Here is an 8,293-nt window from a genome sequence, read left to right as displayed (position 1 = left end):
TGTGGGGGGGGGGGGGGAGGGGGGGGGGTGGTGGGCTGCATTCCTGACTCTGCCACTCCCTTGCCTGGAGAGCACAGCTGGCTGCCTACTTTAGGGAAGGCTCGAGCAGTCCTAGAGCTTTCAGGGTGGGGGAAGTGCTACAGAGAGCCTGGGAAGGTTTAAATCCTAGGCCACTTGCTTAATGGACGGGGGGAATAAAAGCATGACAGGGGACTTGCAAAAAGCTCCCTGTGTTTGGGGGCGGAGAAGGGGCAGCAGTGCTTTATACAAATTCTCTTCTGCCCTGTAGTGAGCATAATTAAACCTTGATTAAAGGCAAGGGCTCAGCTCTTCCCTCTGGCCCTGGCACGTTCCTCAGAATTCACATCTGTTTGCAGCATGCTGTGCTTGCCCATGATGCTTCAGGCGTATGTTAGTTAAAGTGGGGAGAGGGAGGCTTCCCTCTCCTTTGAAGCACTAACTCTTATGCCACCCCATGCTCTGTTGCCAGGTTTGGGTGCAATTGATGTGCTGAGCTGCAAGGAAGATAGATCTTGCTCATGCTACTCCACTGGAGCTTTCTCTAGCAGGGAGAGGAGACTGGTTGCTTTGTCCACAACAACCCCTGGCCTTGGCCTCTTCATGCTCTTCTAGGGGGGACACAGGCTCATTGTTTGCCTAGATAAGACTCGGATGGCACAGGGAGGGGCTGCTGCCAGGAAGAGAGGGGATAAAGGGAAGTTTGCCAGGGAAAGGTAGAGTTTGGTTTGCTGACAAGACATGTAGAAGGCCTGGGAGCTTCACCTTAAAGGCTGGGCTGGGCATACCCAAGCTGATCTGTCATTAGTATGCTACCAACCACTGAAGGGCAGGAGCTATCTTTGAAATTTGGTTGCCAGTAGGGATGCCTCATGGAGCAACGTGTTAGGAAAACCCTTGCTACAGCAGCAGGATCGGTAGCCAAGCTGGGGGTACTTCACCTTGGCAAGGTCACCAAGCTAGCTAAGAGATGTCTGGTAATTTAGAGTTGACAAGTCCTTGGCAGTGAGGCCGAGGGGCCCAGGTGTTAGAGCACTATTGTTGGCCTGCCCCAAGCCAATAAACCCCAGAAGGTGGGGTCAGATTGGGGCCAGTGCAGAGATGCAGTGACAAGCGCGAGCAGCTTGTTCTCCAGCTTGTCTTCTGTTTGTAATTTCTGCTCCTGACATAAGAAACCCCCCACTCCCCATGCCAGAACTGGATGTGCTGCCTTGCAGCGTGCTAATGAAATGCAGAGCTCTTTGGAGAGCAAGTCCAAAACGGGTTTTTGGAGCTTTGTGCCTCTTGCTTTGGGTGTCCTCTGACCCTCTGTCCTCTCCTCTTTGCTCCACAAAATGATTTATTGGTGATTGTTACCTGCGGGGCAGGGAAGGGATGGGGAGGGCAAGCCGGAGTCAGGTCTGGAGCTGCAGACTGAATCAAGTAGTGTGTCATAATGTGGTCCCCAAATGATAAAGCAAACTCCAGGGACGCAGTGGGAGGATGGAACAGTACATTCCCTGCCCGGGAAGTAATGGAAGCATGACCAGCGATCAGATAATTCAGTGGTGTGGAGGGGGAAATGTTCCTGGCCTCCCCTTGTATCAGATTCACCACTTCCAAGATGATGCTGGTTTTTTAACGTGCACAGAGGGTGAGTTCAGGGGCAGACATTACTTCTCAATCCTGAATTTCCTGGCCTGTGTCAGTCTGGGTCACAACGGAGTTGCCATTGCTTTCTAATTGTAGTTTTATGTGGACCAGACAAAGCAAGCTGTTTTGACTTGTGTTTAGGCAGGTGTTTTTAGGAGCAGGTGTGAAATGCTCAGGAGACCAGAACAGCCTCTCCCCTCCTCTTTTTTGGAACACACACCAAGATCCAACCTGCAGTATGTGTTTTTGCCCTCCAGCTGTGGTAGTGGCTGCAGAATGGGGGAGATTTATAATGGAAAATTGGCTAGGTCCCTCCCTTCCTGATGGACGTGCATGGGGGGGTACCTGCTGTGGAGAGCTAATGCTCTTACTGTTGGCATCTCCTTTTCTAAATGCCAACTAATGCTGAAAACAGCTGTGGGCAGAGACTACTGGTGGTTCAACCATCTGTGAGAGATGCACAGTGACTGCTCCAGAATCTTTATGTTAGGCTGCATCTTCTTTCCCTAGGCTGAACCAAGACTTGCACAGTACAAGCCCTGGGCTTCAGCCTCTGGAGTTGTGATGAGGACAGAATCTTTTCATTTTGTTTTGTTTAAATAAGGGTTACCCCTCATGATCATCACAGAGGGAGCCTGACAGCATGACCTAAGCGTAACCAGTGTTGATGTCACTGTGTCTGCCTGAGTCTGCAGAGAGTCGGACACAGAACAAAACCGCCCCATTCATCTTAATGGGGTGTTGTTAACCCCAGCACCTAGGAAGGGCAGTCAGGGGCTACTAGCATCACTGCAGGATGGTATGTGGCTGGTGAAGTGTGTACGGGGTCTGGTCCTCTCACCCCAGCAGCCAAAACATTTGGTTGTATGAGTGCTGGCAGGCCTCTTCTGCATGCTAGTACCTCTCTATGAGGTCTGGGGCAGAAAAATGTCCCTGCTGCTCTTCTGTGGGGCCATGTCTATAGTTGCAAAACTGCAAAGAAGCCTCATGTCATGGTGACTCTGCCTCAGATTGTCTTAGTTTTGCCTTTACATCAACTCTGAGCTCCATTTTAATCATTCCCTTCCCCTGGCCTGCTATCCCTCTCTTTTATGCTGTAGAAACAGGCCCCAGATGCTGCTGCGTTGCTCCAAGAACCTTAACAGTTGGTGCCAGCAGGGAGAGTTTCCTCCCAGCACTGCCGGCTGGGGCTCCAGTATTATTAACTCCCTTGCCATATTTCAGGGTGACCTCTTTAGGTCTGTCAGAAAAAACAGAACTGCAGCCCTCTTTAGTGGAGCTGAATGGAGTCTCCCCATCGGGAAGGTTACAGCTATGTCATGAAGATTGTGAGCTTCCTGTGTCTCTGGGCAAAGTGCTAGGACTCAGTAGTGTGTTGCAACTGTGCAGGCTTTGGGTTGTTGCCAGCAGTATTAACAGAGTCCAAGAGAACCAGGCACAACTGTCTGTTGTTCACATCCAGAGCTCTGGTTAGGAACATGTGTGGTTTCCTGGGGAAAGATTTCCTCCTTCTCCTCCTCCTCCTTCTCCTCCTCCCCTCTGCTGACAGCGTCTGACCTCAGCTGTCATTTCTGGTGTTGTAGGGGATTAATCTGAGCCTAAGGACAGGTTCAGGCATGTCCAATGCAAAGGAGAGCTTCATGCACAGAAAAAAGGGGAGAAAACAATGGAACATTCTCCTGCTGCTTCACCCGGCAGCCAGGCAGAGCAGGAAAAGAAAACCTGTATTAATTGTTAGACGGGCCCCAGCCTCTGCTCTGTTCCCCCAGCACCCCAAACAACCATGTGGTTCCTAATCTGCCTCAAGATCTGGATTTGAGTTTTGGAAAATGACTCCTATTGCAGTAAACTGAGCTAAAACCCCAGAGCTGAACATCTGTGAACAGCAGGGTGTTTGGAGCCCGGTGATCCGAGCTGGCAAGGCCTCCTTGTGGGGAAGTCTCAGCTCAGCACATGGGAGTGTTTCCAAAAGCAGGGTCTGGCTCTGGCTTAGGCATGTGCAGTTTAAACCCGTCTCTAATAGCTCCCTGTCTGGGGTATCCAGCACCTTAATCCAGAGATTTTTAATACCAAAACATGCCACTGCGATCATCTGGTTGGACTTCCTGCATAAGCCAGGTGCGAGGATTTCACTTGGTCATTTTTATATTGAGCCCTTAACTTCTGCATTAATGGTATAAGAGCAGTGAGTGCAGTCACCAAGATTCCCCCCCTAACTGTCCATAGTGGGCTCTGCTCTTGGCTCTTCTAGGTTCAGCAGCTCTTCCTAGTCCCATATTGGCTTTGGCAAGGCCAGCATTATTACCATGTTAATCCAGCCACTTTTTCTTTCTCCTTATTGTAATCAAAAGAAATGAGGTGAGGGAAAGTAAGAGGGGAGTAGGAAAAGGGGAAATCAAAGGTATTGATGCAGTGAGCAGCAAGATGTGGCAGTGAATCACTAGGGAAGAGGATTAGAAAAGAGGAACAGAAAGAACTAGACAGCTGCAGACATGGGGTAGCCAATGGACAGACAAGGGGAAAATGCCCCCCGTGCAGGGGTCTGGAGAGCCAACTCTGAGAGGATGGAGGTGGAGGTACCTGAGAACAGAGAAGCCCAGAGCCCCACTTGCCCATCCAAGGAGAAGAATAGGGGGTTTGTTACTATGGTGAGGTGCTTCCTGCAGCTAGGGTTGGTTCCCTTTTTGACTTCCCAGCAACTAGAGCATGGCACAGGCTCAGTAACTGTTTCCTCTCCTGACTCTATGGCTGGAGGGGTTGTCAGGCAGTCATTCCCACTCCTTCCTTACTAAAACCAAAGCAAGACAGGACTGGGAGAATCCAGTTTCCTTCCCTCCCTCCCTCACATGCTTAGTCCACATCCAGAAGCCACAGAGGATGGAATTTCACTTGAAAAGAGGAGGGGAAGTGACAGTCTTAGGGGGGAGAAAGAAATCCTCATCAATCTTAGGTCACAAACACCAAGAACAAAATCCTTTTGCATTGCCCTTTAAACCTGTTATCTCCCTCCCACACACGCTCTCTTTCTCCAACTACTTATTTGCCTGTCATCCAGTTCTCCCCTCCTGGACTCCTGCTGATTTGTACATCAGTCCTTTTTCACTTGCTGTGCCCAGAGCTTTGGGGGGGTGTGACAGTTTGGGGATTAAGCTTTCCACAATTCAAATCCCAGTTTAGATCACACATGACATGACTTTTCTGTTCCCAGCCTTGTCCCAAGTGGGCATGTATCTATATTACCCATGCAGAAATGGCACAAAGTCTATTCTTTTATTTTTTTAGGAGATTACCGTGAGTGGCATGGATGGCTTCCTTAGGGAGATAGCAGGGATGCTGAGTCATATTCTCAAAAGTGCCTGAGTGACTTAGGAGCCGGAATCCATTGACTATCAGGGAGACACAAGGTCCTAAGTGTCTCAGTCACTTTTGAAAATGGGGCTTTAGAAAATGGGGCTAAGTCATTTAGGGGCTTTGGAAAGTTTGACTCACTTTCTGATGTCTCTCTGTAGACATTCCCCAGCCAGTTTGGGAATTTGCCTTTCCATGACTTTGGAGACATTGGAAACCTGGCACATGCTGCCTTCTGCCCTTTCCACCCAGCAATGGCAAGGCAGTCTGCCAATGGCTAGAATAGGTGGGGTAAGCTGGCTGGGGACTCAGAGCTGGAACACAGGTGGTATCATGGATGAGGATTTGGGAGCACTGGTAGGGATTGCAGGAGCTTGGTATCAAGTAGGAAGGGTGCTACTAGTTGAAACAACTGGCTTTCGCATTGTCTGGAGGATGCCAGTCCACTGGCTAGAGCCAATTTTAGATTCTTATTTGTCTGAGATTCATAGATTCATAGATTCATAGATGTTAGGGTCGGAAGGGACCTCAATAGATCATTGAGTCCGACCCCCTGCATAGGCAGGAAAGAGTGCTGGGTCTAGATGACCCCAGCTAGATGCATATCCAAAAAATTTAGCAGGGGTCCTATTCCTCCCTGGGCCTTCCTTTTACTCCCTATATATCTAAAGAACAATTTCTTGATTGAGATGCACAGCTGAAGGTCGACTGTTGCTTCAGAACAGCAGCAATAAGTATATTAAAATGACAGACTGCATCTCCCAGACCTGTGAGCAGAAGGAAGCCCTGTTTGTTCACTGCCTAGATCTTGATCTCTCTTACCTATGGTAATAGCTCAGTGACTATAATGTAGTTTCTAACTTGGCTCAAACCATTGCTCTGATTCTCAGATACTTGTTAAACTCTTGACTTTGCTGCATGGAAAATGCTTCCTTATAACAAGCATGTTTTCTTGGTCTGTTGAGTATTGGCATAAAAGCCCTCTAACTGGTTTCTGACAACAATTTTGGTTTGGAAGCCCTTCCTCAAGATTAATTTACTGTCCCCAGATCCATTTACTTTGATGCCTACATGCTGTATTTTCCAAAAATCAATGTCTTCCATTACCAGGTTTTCACCTCCAATTTAGCAGTGCTAATCTCATTACCTGGGTAATTTTGTTCACTTGGTTTCATATTGATGGTACCATCCTCTCCAAGCTCCAGGAAGTTGGAAACTGGAATCCCAGCACAGGTTTTCAGGGAAACTGGGACCTATAATCACAGTTATGTTCCCTCTTGCCATAGCTTCATCATAGGTTTTGCTGCTCAGATTTCCTCTCAGTTTACTTTGCTGCCTGTTTCTGAGGCCATGTGGTACAGTACAGGCTCCAGCTGGTATCTGTGGAAGAAGCAGTGATCAGAGACACTAAGGTAAATCCAACCTAGGTCTTAATGCACATTTTGTTTCCTGAGGGCAGCATTTCCAACAGTGACAGCTGCACTTCCTTGTGGTCTTCAGGCTTAGCACAATGATAATTGAAGGCTGAAGCTCCAAGTTTCATCCCTAACTTGCCAGTGATTCACTGTCACCCCAGGGAAGTAATTTCATCTTGTGTCTTAACCAGTCTGAAGCATCAGCCATGATTCACTCCTGCCTGGCCATCTGCAGGTTGCAGTTACCTGTGTATGCTATGGGAGAGATGAGCTCTGAGGAGGGACCGGGTGTTGGGGGGAAGGAGAAGCAGGTGTCTCTGCATTTTGTCTGGGAGCTTTTCTCCCTTCATGGAGCAGCATAGGGAGGAGCATGGAAGTGCACATGGCACAAGCCAGAGATCCCCTGCTAGGACAGATTTGTTCCCCAGCCTCACGACAACTCTGTTACAATCCATTCCTGAGCCTCACCTTACAATCCATCTTGTATTTGCCCATCATCCCCAGATAGAGACTCTGCCTTAGGTGACTGCACCAGGGGACATTGGTGCCAGTGCAGGCACAAGCCCCTGTGCTGCTGACTCCTATGAGTCTGGGTTAATGCAAAACCTGGGTAAATAGGGAGCATGTGGGGTCACTCCTGTTGGGGGCAGGAGGGCAGCCACAGGTCTAGGAGCTTGGGTGCACATTTTGTTGCTAGTTATGCGGCTGGCCAGGACCCACTTTGCCCTCTGTTCCCACGCCAGGCAGAAGGAGAGGATGTGGGCGGATCTGGTGGAAATGTTATCAGAGTGCTGATTCCGTCCCGTTTTTGAGAGCTCGGTGCCAGGGCTGAAGGGAGGATTTCCTGCACACGCTCCATGTGGCGCCATCGCTTTCCCTGGCCTAGGCTCCGCATGCAGCCACCCTCACTCCTCAGAGCCGTGCACTGACACCAGCTTTGTTGTGATATCTTAGCTGGGCACGTGGGAGTGGAGCGGGACCTGCATCCAGGGGAATCACTGTTTGTGTTTATGAGCTTCCCTTGCTTGCCAGGGACACTGTTACCAGGGTAACTTGTGAGACAACTCTAGGAGAAAGCAGCCTGCTGGGCTGGCAGGAGGGAGGGTGAGAGACAAGGCCTGGGGAAGGAGTAGCTGTTTTGTCTCCATGGCAATGGTGCTGCTATTTTCAATGCAGGAGCGAGTCCAGCCAGTGGCACAGTCCCAGGGTGTAATTCTATCACAGGACAGGGGTGAGTGGATGCAAAGGGAAACGTAAAACAAGGGGCTCATTCCCTGCTGGGATTGGGGGTGCGGGCTGCAACATGGCATCAGACTGCTCAGGAGCAGGGTTAGAGGAGAGACCCTAGAGGTGTCTCTGTTCTGGCATCAGACATCCTTTGTCAGAGCTGGTTGGAGTTTCTCAGGCCAAGGGATGGAGCTGGCTCTGAGCACGGGCAGGGGGAAGGGGTTAGTAACTCCTCATGGTGCTTTGGCTTCTCTCTGCTGACACATTTATTCCTAAATGAAGAAGGGTGTTTGTACCTGAAAGCTTGCAAAGAAGATTTTTCCCCCAGCTATTTTAGTTAGTCTAATAAAAATTATCAGATTTACCTCAAGAACCTTGTCTGCCTATGTCCTTAGAGCAACATGGCTACAACCTACGCCCCTGGAACATTTAGTCCTAAAAAGTCTCTCTCTCCTCCATCCTTCCAGGGCATGATCCTCTCTTCTCCATTCCCCCTCTTTCCTTCTCCCTATAAACTACATCTTTGTTTCATTCCTCCTGGAGCCTTATTTCTCTTTTTCTTTATCCCCCATTCTCCCCCCTATTTCCAGAATCCTTTCTTGCCCTTTTTAATGAACTCCATCTTACCCTCCTCTCTTCTGCCCTCCATCTCT

General features: G+C 49.3%; 1 long non-coding RNA gene across 5 annotated transcripts in view; it reads right to left on the bottom strand.

The window, feature by feature from the left end:
* LOC112550549 overlaps positions 1 to 8,293 on the bottom strand; it is a 22,175-nt gene that overhangs the window by 5,607 nt on the left and 8,275 nt on the right. For 3 of the 5 annotated variants that reach the window (XR_003094447.1, XR_003094448.1, XR_003094449.1), the window contains exon 5: positions 4,907 to 6,378. This is a non-coding gene — a long non-coding RNA (uncharacterized LOC112550549). Of the gene's footprint in view, positions 1 to 30; positions 3,287 to 4,906; positions 6,379 to 8,293 lie in introns of those variants that run through there. The other 2 variants (XR_003094450.1, XR_003094451.1) reach the window with 2 other exon arrangements.

This window comes from Alligator sinensis, unplaced genomic scaffold (genome assembly GCF_000455745.1).
Source record: "Alligator sinensis unplaced genomic scaffold, ASM45574v1 scaffold471_2, whole genome shotgun sequence".
Classification (NCBI taxonomy): domain Eukaryota; kingdom Metazoa; phylum Chordata; order Crocodylia; family Alligatoridae; genus Alligator; species Alligator sinensis.
Note: the sequence above shows the minus strand (reverse complement) of the source record. Positions and strands in the feature narration are given on the sequence as shown.